Source organism: Papaver somniferum, unplaced genomic scaffold (genome assembly GCF_003573695.1).
Source record: "Papaver somniferum cultivar HN1 unplaced genomic scaffold, ASM357369v1 unplaced-scaffold_10, whole genome shotgun sequence".
In the NCBI taxonomy this organism is placed as follows: Eukaryota; Viridiplantae; Streptophyta; class Magnoliopsida; order Ranunculales; family Papaveraceae; genus Papaver; species Papaver somniferum.
The window spans coordinates 20,593,367-20,608,627 of NW_020618825.1; the positions used below are offsets into that span (position 1 = coordinate 20,593,367).

General features: G+C 36.1%; 2 pseudogenes; one reads left to right on the forward strand and one right to left on the reverse strand.

The window, feature by feature from the left end:
* The first annotated feature begins 3,711 nt into the window (after nucleotides 1-3,711).
* On the forward strand, nucleotides 3,712-4,573 carry LOC113326529 (annotated as a pseudogene).
* A 738-nt stretch (nucleotides 4,574-5,311) lies between these two features.
* On the reverse strand, nucleotides 5,312-8,125 carry LOC113326530 (annotated as a pseudogene).
* Nucleotides 8,126-15,261: the final 7,136 nt, after the last annotated feature.

Below are 15,261 nucleotides of genomic sequence, written 5' to 3' on the forward strand. Positions count from 1 at the left end.
AAAAATAACAAATAAATCGTGCACCACTAAGAAAATAAGAAAAAATGATATACAGTGACACACACCGTAGGCATCACTAAGAAAATCAAAACTAAAAACCACAAAAATCAAAATACGGAGTTAGTATTACGTTATTGTTATGATGACCGCCATCAACCAAAACTAACCATTTGATATAGCACTATTTGATATCACAACAATGTTGGCACAATGAGTTTTTTATACCTTTATTGCTTGCTATGTTTGATATGCAGATCTGCAAGGGTACCTACAAAACAAACAGTGAAAGTAGATCGGACGGACAAATCGCAAGTAAGAAAAAACCCAACAAAGCAAAACGGCAGACACATCATTAAAACTATAGGATTTGGCTTCTCTTAGCTTTATATATAGACACCAAACTGGGAAACCTACATATATGCCATAATAGAAATAATATTAAATCTAGATATATGTGATTTTATATTTTTGGAAAACCACTATTATCTGTTACCATATTATTATGAAAAAGAACAAAATCTTCATATAAGACTATCAATTATCTAAAAGCATTTTAGAGTCTCAAATTCGGCTAAATTTAGTTGTTAATAAATCCAATCCCATATTTGCTATAAGATTTGGCAAGAAAAATGCAGGGTATTTATATCATAACATTAGAAATTTCATAAATAAACAATTTTTATTTCTGACAGTGGTTTCACTTGACAAACTATCGAGTTTCATTTTTTGAACAATTATATCAATGTGATCTTTAGGTCTTCATCATTTATCATGTATTTGGTGCGTTAATGGTTGCCTCACTAAACTTGTCCAGTTACAAAAACCTTAGGGAAAAATAATCTGAATCGAAATGAAAAATAGTAGAACACAACTTCACATTTCGAGTCAAATATGTCGACATCATATCCTTGGATCCCCTCCCCCCCTGTTTTCTGCATCTCCTCATGATTCCATTCAGAGGAGTTTCCAGACAATTTCTTTAGCCATGTGCCTTCCGAAAGTGAATATAATCGGGTGACTTAATAAATAAGTCAGTCATGTCTTCCCCTGAAGATTATTGTACCTTCATAATCAACAACTTTTAGATTTCACTTCCTTTAAAAGTCTTCTTTATATCTTTGCAGGGATAAAAAAAAACTCATGTTTATTGTTCCTTTTTAAGTATATGATTACATTCATTGTATCGTTTTAAAGACACTGCATCAGTGCTAAGATATATCTAGATAATAAGTTCACCGAGGATGAAATATTTGGTCGAGTACATTATGCTAAGTACAAAAATGCGTCTATTGCACTTAGATATGGGAATATCATCTCCTAGCACATCTTCAAATTATTCCTTTAGATAAAATGGTCATTTTCTAACATTTGAACTTTAACTTATCATGGGAGTGCTAGTAGGATGCATATCCTTGTTAAATTGCCTGACAACTTTGGACATATGTAAACTGGTGGAATAATATACCACAAGCTCGGTGTCTGATCGAGCTTTTCCTATATTTTCATCTCGAATTCGAATTTCAAGCAACTTGTAAAAATAGAAAGATTTTTCTGACTCATATCACCTTTTATAAATTTCTTTCCACAAATGTTGAGGTGCTAATTTGCAACATATCATTGTTGAAGTTATTGACTATTTTATAGTCTAACAAGTAGATCCCATACCAATGAACATTCTAACTTGAGGAAAATTATCATGAACGCTTCAAATAATTTCATTCAGAGCATTACATAATCTGAAAAGTCAATATGTCGCCTTTGAAACGTAGTGCCTTCGTGTTTTGAACAACGCATCGTCATTGGATGAAGGTTTTTATGATTGAAATATAGCCTTTATAGACAAAAATGACTTCTGTATCAGAAACTCTTTAATGACGTTCAAGTACTTGTCAGTACAAAAGATCAAATTCAGATCTAGTTGGTTTAGTCAAATCCCGGTTAACTGTTTGGTCAAGGCCAGATCCATTGGGTTGACTAGGTCATGATTAATAAAAATGCACATATATGGTCCATTATATATGAAATACTGAGGCCCATTGATAACATACTTGAAATTGTTAGCATATAGGCCCAAAGACAATATTATCCCTAAAATTGGAAATTTTATCATTCAACAGTAGTGATCAGGAAATAATCGTGACAATGCGCGACGATGATGAAAATTTCACAGAGGATTCACCAATAGGTTTCTCCAAACATAATAAAATTTGAAGGTAATCCAACGACTATGTGAAAAGATATTCATGAAGCCGTACGACTTTGGTGTAAACACGACGTAAGGAAATTAATTAGATTAAAACTCTCACGGAAGTGTTGTCCACTTTCCTTTTTATAGACGACGTTATTAACGGACACTTAAATACTTGTTGTAAACAAAGTGTAACCAATTTTTAATATACCGACTAATAGAGTTAAGCCAAGTGTCCTCACCATATATAGCTTCTAGATTAGAAAACGGAAAATGGGTCATTTGTCCAAAACATGGTTCTAATGGAAGATTAAAAATTGTTACGGGTGAAATGGACAAAAAAACGATAACAAGGATGAAACTGGATTCATCCTGGCTTAAACTTAAAAAATAGCGAGGATGAAACTGGATGCATCCTGATGTAATTTAAAATAAGAAAAAGTATTTGAAAATGGGTAGGATGAAACTATTTACATCCTGGCTATTTTAACATTTTTGTCCATTTAAACAGTATCAAAACCTAGATGTATTTTTCACCCATGAATTATTGATTTTGGTCTTTTTAACCAATTTTGTGATTAGAAAAGGCATATTCCAACCAATAGAAAACGAGGGTTTCATCATTGTTCAACGTAAGAGCTTATTTTATCAAGATATCTAAAAGGGAAGTTGTAATAAATTAGCATTACATTTAGTTTATTTAGATTTTCAAACAAATGTGAATCATTTATAGTGTGCCCAAAGATGTCTAACCAATGTTCATGAAACGTCTTACTAAACAAGTGATGTAGGATGCCCATCACGTATCGGATAAGTGTCTGGAAGGTGTCTTATTCGATCGTGTGTCAGATGCTATCAAAACATCTTTCTCGACGTGTCCATGCACCCTAGAGTCTCACTTACCTAGATTCCTTGGCAAATTCTATAGGGCGGAGGAGGTATTTCTTTTGTCGGTTAGCTACTTGTAATTATTTTAGATTCATTCTCGAAAATTGGGCAAGAAAAAAGAATCCAATCTATCTCGTGGGATGGGATATATGCACTTTGTTTGATAACTCAAGAAAACAGAAATCATAATTTAGCAGTTTGACCTTTCTATTCATTCAGTATACATATTCTTACTAATGGCAACTGCAAGATGAAACTTAGCTTATATAAAGACAATTCTCTTTATTGATGTTTAGAAAATCTCTCAAAACTAAACACAAGCTCTAATCTTGCTCATATGATCAACCACAACTTTGGTGATCATATATATATAGAACTATGAATTCTTTTTCCTAGTCCTATTACCTTATTACATGTCTTTCCTTTTCTTAGAACTAGATGACTTCTAATTCCCTTAGGATTACATCAACTTCCTAATCTTGTCCTAACCAGCTTGTTAGTGACTTCTATGTTGAAGTTTAACCAACACTTACTTTGAATCATGTTAACTGTGAAATTGGATCTTAGATTCTTAGATCATTGATCAATCACTAACTGCATAAATCTGCATTAGATCTCTCTCCTTCTGTTAGAAGATGGATGGTTCCACATCTGAAGTGATCCCCTTGGGTAAGAGGTTACAAGATAAGGTAGAAATCATAATGGGTGGTTCCATTGGTATCGGTGGTGATACTGGAATCGGAACAACTACCGCGAAATTGTTCGGTCGCCATGGAGCTAAGGTTGTCATTGCGGACATTCAAAATGCTCTCGGTCTATCCGATTTATCTCAAGATTCTGTTGACATGATGTCATATTATGTCTACTGCGACGTCACAAAAGAGACGGACATACAAAATGCGGTAGATAAAACGATTGAGAAGTACGACAAGCTTGATATTATGTACAGCAACGCTGGGATCCTTGGTGACGGACATGGTAAATCCGTAGTAGATGGTACTCTGGAGGATCTACAGAGAGTGTTTAATGTCAATGTTTTTGGTGCATTCTTGGCTGCTAAACATGCTGCAAAAGTTATGGTTCCATCTAAGAAAGGTTGCATAATCTTCACTTGCTATTCTTGCTTCGGTTGTCGCTGGAGAAACTTCGAATGCTTACACAATGTCCAAACATGCAGTGTTGGGTCTAACTAAGAATTTGTGTGTTGAATTAGGAGAATCTGGGATCAGAGTCAATTGTATTACTCCATTTGTGATTGTCACTCCAATGGTGAGTGGTGGTGGTGGAATAGAAGCAGACAATTTGGAGAAGGTGGTTCATGAGTCGGCGAACTTGAAAGGGAGGATCCTGAAAACAGACGATGTGGCGGAAGCAGCGGTGTATTTGAGCAGTGATGAGTCTAAGTATGTAAGCGGTCTTAACCTTGTAATTGATGGTGGATATAGCACAACAAATCCTACTTTTAGCAAGAATTTGAAATCACTAATCAGTGACTGATTGAAAGTTATTATCTACTATTAAGTTGTTGGATGTTGATCCTACTGTTGCATATTATTTTAGGCTTATTTTATGGCGTTTTATTCAAGAAATATGGAACAAAGTAAAGATGTTTTTGTCCCGAGAATCAGATTCCATAGTAGCTATTTTAAGCCCGTGGATGTGGTGTGACCTGTGGCCGAACAGTTGCCCGTCTAGCTCAGTTGGTAGAGCCCAAGGCTCTTAACCTGATTGGTCTGGTCATGAGTTCAAGCACCATGGAGGGGTGAACTTTACAGTTTCCTTTTGACGGTGTTGTTGGTGCATTATCGGCTGCTAAACATGGTGCAAGGGTTATGGTTTCAGTTAAGAAAGGTTGCATAATCTTCACTCATATTCTTGCTTCGTTTTTCGCTGGAGAAATTTCGAATCGAATGCTTAAACAATGTCCAAAAATGCAGTGTTGGAATTACCCTTGTTATTGATGGTGGATATAGCACACAACAAATACCACTTTTATGCGGACTGTGAAATCACTAATTAGTGATTAATAGTAAGTTATTATCATCTGTACTTTGCAGTCCTTGTAGTTTGAGGAAAAAGGTAGAACAATTTGAAAAGCTTTCGCAATCTATTACATATCTAATCTCTCGATAATCCATAGGGATCGAAATACCATGTTGTACTGCAGCTTAGAAATGATTTAGCCAAGTGATTGGGCTAGATCATGCCGAGTTTTGGGGGAGGGGGGTGCGCGACCTAGGGAGGGAAAAAAGGCCCTAGGAGAGCCGGCCTTGCGCGGTCCCACACGTCGCACTGCCTCAGGATCAGCTCCACTCGTATACTACTTATTGTAGCTTTTTGGTTAATTAAGAGTTCATTGTTCTTCATGAAACCAAGTTGTTTCTCAAAGTTGCAAAGCCTGTTGTCAGCCAATCTTGATTTATAAGCAGAGCTTTTGTATTCAGACCATGTGAACTCTTTATACAAACTGTCTTCTCCTTCTGCCAACAGTGATGGTAATGGTGCTATTCCCTCCAAAATATATCATTGACACCCTAGATTCCATACTATTCTGGATCACCCTATGTTTCACACTTTTGAATCTCCCATCACTCATTACCTGCACACAAAGATAAATAAAAAACTCGCATAAAATTACCAAAACATGCTCTTAGTACAACTTCAAAATAATAAAAAATAAAAATTTACTCAACATTGCTGCCACAGGTGTACCAAAATTTTGTGTGGTGTTAACAATCCCGTGGATCTAATGGTGACGATTGTTTTCTTTTAAATAGATTCAGTTACATTTCATGAAATTTGGTACCCTGTAGTTTTTTTTTACCTGTAACATATCACCAAAAATAATGAAAAAGGAATTTTGATCAGGTGGAACAAGAATCCAGGACCCATTTGTATTAGCAATTTGAAGGCCAGTTATGTTGTTTGATCTCAACAATGATATTACTTGAGGTCTGTATGTGCTCCAAATCCAACCATATCTCTTGTATGATTTGGACATGGAGGGTAATGATTTATACGAAAAATAGAGTCACTTTCTTCATCTTCTAGTAGTCTGCTAAATATATTTCTTTGTTTTATCATTAAACCATCAGCTAGTAATCTAAGGGTCTGTTTGGCAACTTGGATATGAAAAACGTTATCCAGGTTAGGTATTCCTAGGTTTGTCCAAGACTATCATGGCAATGATTATTTTAAATGGTGCTTGTTTTCCACATTAGGTTAATGCAGTATGTTGTTTGTCAACAGACTTGTATGCAAGCTAAATTAATTAATTAAAAAATAAATAAATAACTACACCATATAAATTTAAGGTTTTGAACATAAGAAAAATTTAAATAAAAAAAGTATTTATAAAAATAACTGTTTAATCCACGAAAGGATTAAGGTATTCCAGGTTTTACATGGAACACCAAAACCCCACCTTTTTAGCCTCCTAAAATCTAGGTAGGATACACTATTCTTATCTTGACATGGAATAAACACCTACACAAACACAATATACGGTTATTTAAGGGATAACCCAACCTAGATTAGGACATCAAGGCTACCAAACACGACCTAAGAACTTGGAATGCCAGGTTCTTCACTGATGCTAAAAATACCACTCATTGTATGGAATTCTTAAAAATATTCCTATAAAGGTACTATATTATTTATAAGTGTTATTTTCGAATTTTCAATACACATAGTAATAGCACAATAAATCTGTTAGGGCATCGGTCGGTTAATTAAACTTACAAGTTTTGGTATGCCAAATTTGTTGTCAATAACCTTACTTTTTCAAAGTCAGTTCAACATGGGGCACAGGTTTTTCCCGCTTTGAGAAAGTGCTAGTTATTAAGCTTCATGCTTTAAAGGAATACTAATTAAGTTTCACTAAACCTTGAAACATATCCCTCGGTGATACTTTTAGTGAAGAAGAAAAATTAAGAGGTATTTAGATAATAATCTGGAAACTTTTAACAGTAAATACACATAATTTGAAAGTTAGTGGACAATTTGTTACCTGGAAGAATCCAGATTTTCTCTTGATGAACCGAATACTACAGAAGAGTGTTAGAATATGGGCGGAAACTAGTGATGTGGGACTATTGTTATTTCACACCCTCCCTCACATGTAAAGCTAGTCATTTGGCCTAACACATGTAGAGAAGAAAAATTAAAAGGTATTTAGATAATAGTTCGGAAACTTCTAACAGTGGATATATATAATTTGAAAGTTAGTGGACAATTTGTTACCTGGAAGAATCCAGATTTTCTCTTGATGAACTGAATACTATAGAAGAGTGTTAGAATATGGACGAAAACTAGTGATGTGAGACTATTGTCCTTTCACATCCTCCCTCACGTGTAAAGATAGTCATTCGGCCTAACACGTGGACCTACGCACGTGTGGGTCATGGATGTGCAGGTGACATTCGGTCACGGTCCACTCCACGTATAGGTCATACGAGTGACCAGTTATTCGGTCATGGGTGCACACGTGACAAATTCGGTCACGACCAAAATTGGATCTGCACCCCGCGTACGGGCCTAGCTCTGATACCATGTTAGAATATGGGCATCCAACTCAAAACCAATTGGCAATGAGTGAAGCGGCCCTTCCATATTATATTTAAATTAATTATGCGGAAACTAGTGATGTGGGACTACTGTGCTTTGGCAAAGTGAGGTAGAATCAAGATTTGTTGTAAAGAGAAGGTATTCAATCCAGCCCATATCACTATTTGGACCAATATTTTTTCTCCCGTAACCAAATGGATTAGCCGGACCAGCTTTGTCTTTCTCTAATTGAGGTAAAGAGAAAAACTTAACAGCTTCAGATTCTAGTATACTCATTAGTTCGGTGAGTATGCCATGGTTAACGACTTTAAAGAACCCGTGTTCTTCACAAGCTTTGACAATAAAGGTTTTCGCATTAGGATTTGACATATCAACTACTGGAATACCACTGGAAATGCAAATCTTTTGTCTATGTTGGTGTTTGAAAGTTCTTATGGCTGAAGAGTTTTGTTCTAATAGGAATGGTTTTGAGTAGATCACCATGGTTGTGATATATATTTCTTTGGTTTTAGTTTGACAGAGAGAGGTAAAAACTATTATGAAGCTCAGTTTGCAACTTCTTGACACACATTTATACTGGATGTCGGGGTCGGGTTACCTTAAATTTTGTTTTCCATGTTTTTAGTTTAATTTAACCCATATATATCAAGTTGGTGTCTTCTAATGAGTAAAAATAAAGTGATCACTCAGTTGGTGTCTTCTAATGTGTAAAAATCAAGTGATCACTCAGTTGGTGTCGATACGACACCCCTGTACGAATTTCTAGATACTTTGTAACTCCTATGATCAAATGACTCAAGTTCGTGTCGACCTATATATACTGAACCATGGTTTGATGTATCGGCGTTGTATTTGGCACATGCATATCTGTATCAGTTAGTACTGACACAAAATTCTTAGTTTATCTATTTTCATTTGTACCAGCTTTGTAACAATCCATATTGGCGGATATCTGTATTTTATCAGTTTATCTATTTTCATCTGCTGATATCAGTTTTATTATTAGCCCAGTTTCTTGATACGAGCTGATATGCACTGATAGGGTTAAGTTTTTAGAAAAACGAACCTACCATAATGGTATATGGTCAGTATCTCAAAGATCCCTTGAACTAGAAGTTTTTAAAGAGTTGACAGCAGAGATTTCATGGTTAAACTTTGATATATAGGAATCAAAAATGAAACGAAAATGAAATTCCCACAAAAAAATCTCTACTTTTACTCAGAAAACTAAATCCCCACGTACAAAAGATAACTAAATTCATTTTAAACTATTAGTGATCGCTAGACAACAGAATCTATGAGGAAATAGGAAATGGGGTGTGTTTTTTCAACATGTGTATATACAGGATTCGGGTAAGGTTTTCGAGGTTGTAATTTGATGATGTGGTTACTCCCTGTACGTTTCAGTTAAATTTGTAATAAACATTGAAACACATGTTGAGACGTACAAATTGTACATCTTATATTCTGAGTTTCAACTTTCATAGACTAAATTCCAAGGACATAGTATTTTTCCATGTTACTCGATGAGATACGACAATATACTAGAACACTCTGTGGGTGCCAAAAAAAAAAACGTCACTCGAGTCGACAAAGGGTAAGGGTTTGGGCTAACAGGGTAAAAAAAGGACAGTACAATCTATGGCAGGTTGAGAGACAATCTGGCATACTGAAACATCTTGCTAGCCCGAGGAAAAGTGTTAGAACAAGCATCCGCATCTTAGATTTTCCAACAATGCGGGATTAATAATCTCAACACGCCCCCTCACGTGTAGTCTCGTTGGGTCTAACACGTGGACAATTAGCCTACTCTGATTCCATGTTAGGATACGGGCATCCAATTCAAAACCAATTGGCAATGAATGGAGAGGCCCTAAGAGATTATAAACCGCGGGATTTTAGGTAACTCAACAACGTGGGACTCATAATCTCAACAAAAAGAAAGAAAAAGCGATTCCCGTAGTAACCACGAGCGATAGGGGAAATCTAAACCATAAAAATCGGGTTGTTGGTGATTAACACAAGTGAGCCTATATGGAGAGAGTCTAGTATCACTCATTCTTTAAACCAATGTTCTTAAGATCAAAGACATGCAAGTTTTAATGACAACTATTCTTGAGTTTCAAGACATAGGTAAAACTGATAGACCACATATGTTTCAAGACATATAGGTAAAACTGATAGACCACATATTACATAATGCTATACTAGTTATATACTGTTTTGCCAAGGAGTACATTGAGTGTGTCAAAAGACTCCTGGGAAGTTGGTATGTTAACCTAGAGGTGTAAAACGTGTTTTGTTGTGATGGCGCAACAAACAAACAAACAAACAAGCGTTTCTAGCATGCTGTTTGTCGTGCTATGTTGTTTTTTGTCGTGCTGTGCTGTTTAGTCAAAAGAAAAGCACAACATATATATATGGCACACAAAGTGAGTAGTAGGATAGTCATTTCGATACCCCTACAACATCCCTTATCTCACTAACCTAAACGGGAGTAACAAATGGTGTAGGATCAGACAAGAGAGAGGAGAGAATAAACGCGGAAGCAATAAACGACTACATTGATAATAATTCGATGTATCCTACAAAGATGATAACCGACGCTTTTTATAGGCATCACAACCTTAGACTAATTTCTTAAAACTCTACGAATCTTATAATATGAAACTACTTCCAAATCTAATCAAATGCCATAATAAACTCTTCTAAAATAATCAAACTCTAAAACTTGTATCTCAAGTTAACTTCATCTTCACACTTACTGTCGAGCCAACAAGCCGTGTCAACTAGTGCTAGTTTCTTCAATGACCACTTCACCATATCTTGGTTTAACTTTCCTACACTGTTCAAGCCTCATACCTTAATTGTTTTAATGTTCACAAGCCTTACACTTGAATTGCTTTACTATTTAGTTCCCCTTGATTTCTTCAGTAGAATGTGATCGTCCTAGATAACATGCACTCTTGCACATCCTCCGTCTTCCTCAGACCGATGATGGGAATATACATCCCGTCGTCTCTTCGAGATTCCTTATGATACCGCAGATTCATATAAACATTCCCTAACAAGCCCCGCCTTGCTAGTCAAACAAGCTCCAGAATCACTAGTAATTTTTTTGTGATCTATCCACTTGCTCATACATGAAGAAACCAAGTCCTTTCTCTTTAATAACCTACTTCACTTGTAGGATTTCACCACCGAGCATTGTAGGTTTACCTCATCACCTTATCTTCACATGTTACTTTATCAAGAGTCACAACTCACTGTTGTGATGTCTGTTACGACTGATCTTTTCATAGTTCACAAACCTTTCTTCTCTTTTCAAGTACACATGTTGCCTTACTTCCACAACTCGTAGGTTTTCTAACCTCCTCTTGTTGTTCTCTACAACTCATAGGTTTTTAAATCTCCTCTTGTTGTCTTCTCTCTCTCATCACAACCTTGTTGTTGTTTCTTCTCTCTTCACCACTGTTCTAGTCACATCTTTTTTGCGAAAACTGTCACACTTCTTTGTTTTTCAAGATGCTCTCACAATCTTTCCGTCACGCTTCTACCACAAGCTCTAATTGTTCTTCTGTTATATTACTGTGTTACACTTGTGTTTCTTCCTTGGATTTACCTCAAAACAAACTTGTACTACAACCTTCTCTTGTTTGAGCCTAAACTCCAACATGCCTTCCTCCCTTAAGCTCAAACTACTATAGAGGCACACCAATCCGCAATCACCATATCCCTGTTCTTACCTTATTTTTGGTCGTGAAACCCCAAATCATTTTATAGGCATAACAACCTTAGACTAATTTCCTAAAATTCTACGTATCCTATAATAGGATACTTCTTCCAAATCTAATCAAATATCATAATAAACTCTTTTAGAATATCTAACTCTAAAACATGTATCTCAAGTTGACTTCATCTTTACACTTACTGTCGAGCCAACAAGCCGTGTCAACTTGTGATAGTTGCTTCAATGATCACTTCACCATAGCTTGGTTTAACCTTCAATAAATAGTTCCACAAATAATACTTACCAGTTACCAGTCCAAAATATCTTTCAAAATATACATTCTACCAAGTTTTGTATGGTCTGGAATCCAGTTTTGATCGATTTTATTCTCATCCACGTCCAATCCAATACATGGTGGATTTCAAGTTTGATATTCTCATATAATAGGTTTGTATACGGTGAATGCATGGATGCAGATGAATCCGATGGATTTTTATTTATTTTCCATTATTCACATTTAAAATGCATAAAGAGGAAAGTAAAATACATAAAAAAGAAAGTAAGAAAAATGACTTAAATTCAAATAGGATATAAAGTAAACCAGAAACGGTACATATTCCTTTCGTGCCAAGTACGATTACACATTAAGCACACGCCAAGTCCAATACACCACAAGGGTTCATTATGATTTATGACGCTAAAAGCTTATTAAACCGAACTCACCGATAAAAAAAAGAAAACCCAAAGTTACAGTGCTATATTCGGTTACCTAGTATAAAATGGTAGGTAACCGAACTTTGAACTTAACAATTTATATGGGTACATCTTGTGTGTTCGGTTACATATAAAATTGCTCTACCAACCGAACTTAAAGTTCGGTGATATCTTTATTTTGCGAAGGAACCGAACTTATGGACTTGTGTTGTTCTAATATAAGGAGTTCGGTTAAAAATATTTTTTGCGAATCAACCGAACTCCGACTTCGGTTAAGAAAAAATTAATTCGTGATAACCGAACGTTTTGCAAAAAAACCGAACTAAAAGTTCGGCTGAGACTTGTTTTTTGCGACGTAACCAACTTTTTTGTGAAAAAAAACCTCCATTAATCCTCTATGCAACTTCCATTTTCAACTCATTTTGATGATTACTTCTCATTTATTCCACCAAAAACGAATGACAAGTAATGGATTTGTGAGAATATCTTTGTTAATGTTTTAAATCAAGCTATATATAGAGGTGGTGGTGGTCGGTGGTGGTGGTAATCGGCAGTGGTGGTTGGTGGTGGTGGTAATCGGAGGTGGTGATAGTAATCGGTGGTTGGTGGTGGTGATAATCGGAGGTGGTGGTGGTGGTAATCGGCGGTGGTGGGGGGAGGAGGTGGTGGTAGATATATATATAAATTAAATTAAGGATAAAATAGTCATTTCAACATTTTAGGACACCCCATATAATTATAGGGAAAGTGGTCTAATAAAACGGTGGTCCCTGGAAAATCATTCTTCTACGATCTCTATCTTTGTTCTTTGATGTAATTGGGTCTGGATGTGCCCATACTTCAACTTGAAAATGAAATCCTCCCACCAAGTTGTACATGTGCATCACAATAGTGCTCACCAGACTTACCACTATGCTAGGAATGGTGGGAGCTAGGCAGCTAGCTAGCTAAGGTACTTCACTGATTGAAATATCAAGTTGGTGTAGGGCAGTAATAAAAACCTATGCATGATACTGCGATACTGGTGATGCAGATTCTACCTCTTTTCTTGGGATATTCATTATGTGCATAACTCAAATGTTACTCATGCCTTTTTTGTTTAGATTTGACTTAGGGATCCGTGTTTTACTCGGCCCGTATCAGATGTCGGATCCTTTCTGCTTCCGTATTCTTAGTGTCTGGCTCGAAATCTAATCTAACTCGGCTCATACATCTGGCTTGTTTCAATCAGATGTAATAATAAGTCAAATTCATTCGAATTAGTTAAGTTAGAAAATCACAAACCACCAGTAACAGACTATATTATATTTTTCTTGTTGAAGTAGCCCGGTAAAACACAATATTCATTGAAGTAGCCCGGTTTATGAAGCATGACGATGGGCCCTGAATTATATTGCTTGTTGAAAATTCATGGATTCGTAGAATATGCTCTTCGGTTTGATCAGTAGTTTTATAACTAATATATTACAGATTCTCACTAACCGCCTGAAAGGGTGTTAATTTACGTTAAACTTGAATGATTAACATCACATGGCACGATAGTTTGGTGATTAATGGATGAGCGATGCATTTACAGCGACGCTGACGTCCCATATGCAAGCCTGGCTTTTTAGTTAGTATTATCGAATTAGTTATTATAACCGAAAGAAGATGATAAAATGACGCATAATCCGCCAGCATTTTGTTGCATCAATAGTGGTGCATTCAAGGTCAATGCGCAGCAGCGCGCTTGGCTTCCCAAATGGTCGGACACTGAGTTGCTGGACTGAAAGCTCGACTGAACCGTCCAACTATACCAGTGCGTTGGAGTTTGATTGCCACAAATATCCGAGATGTTCCTGGCCCTAAATCGGAATCAGTTTTTCTAGAGAGTTTTGCAAGGTATTGAAAACTTCAGAAGATCTTCGGATATTTTTTGGTTGAGTTGATCATTTTTCTATCTAGGCTTCCACTTACCGTTACCATCGAAATCTCAATTTTATTGACTAAGATCTTTTACTAAAAATAATAAAACCCTGAATCCACTATTATTGGATTTTAGAACATTCCTGGAAGATTCAAAAATTACATAAAATATACATTAGCAAAACAAGGTGTACTTAATTGTTGTATTATTGCTTCATTAGAAAAAAAAAATGTATTATTGATAAGCTAGCTACCTTACATATGGTTGTGCTATAAATAGATTCCCCATGGATCTCATAAACCAGAACTAGCAAGCATTTCAATCCCTGTAACTAAATCCATTCATATATATAATCATGGAGTCGTCTCAAAGCAATAATTTCTCATTTGTTGTTTTATTTTCCCTGATATTAGGCTCATCACTGTTGTTTCGTAAGTACAATGAAGCTATTTTTTTTGATATTCTTTCCTCTGTGCAATATATGTATATTTGTACAAATTTCCTATTATACTGTTGTCAGTGTTAGTTAATCACATATGTTGTTTTTGTGAATGTAGAGGTGCCATCCGCAGAAGCTCTAACATGTGGTGCTGGCGAAACTTATGTGCTTAATAGAACTGTACATGTCAGTTCCGATCAGTTTTGCAGGAGTTTCCCTGTCGAAGTCGAAGAATTATGTAGACAGCAAGGCAGACCTATGTCCACAGTAGAGTGCAACTGGTGGAATTCTCCTCCACAGCTAAGGGAATCCGTGTGCGAAGGTTGTTGTGGTAAACCTTCCGCAACACCAGCACGTCCAAAATCGAATACTGAATGTCAAGCAGGAGATATTGAGACATCTTTCCCCTTGTATACTGAGTTCCCTTGGGATTGTGGCCTATGTCAAGAAGGTTGCCAAAAGAAATGTGCACATGAAAGTAAATGCAGGAACACTGGACGTGCCAAGGTGTCTAGACAAATGTGCACATACTTGCAATATTGGGGGGAAGCGATTTTTGTTTGCAACTGTTGTTGCAGAAAGACAAGTGGGCCATTAATATCAATTGGATTGTAAGATTTTTAGCCTTTGTCGTGCACCTTGTTTGTGTGTTTTCTCCGTGAGCTAGCGGCTGTGGTTCATTAAGAATATCGATCTAATATGGTAAGTTCGATAGGACTTTATACATATTTCTTTGATATGATTGCTGAACCATAAAAGAATTGAATAAACCAGCAGCATGCACGTATCTTTTTTTTTTTTTTTTTTTTTTTTCTGTTCGTGTATGTTTA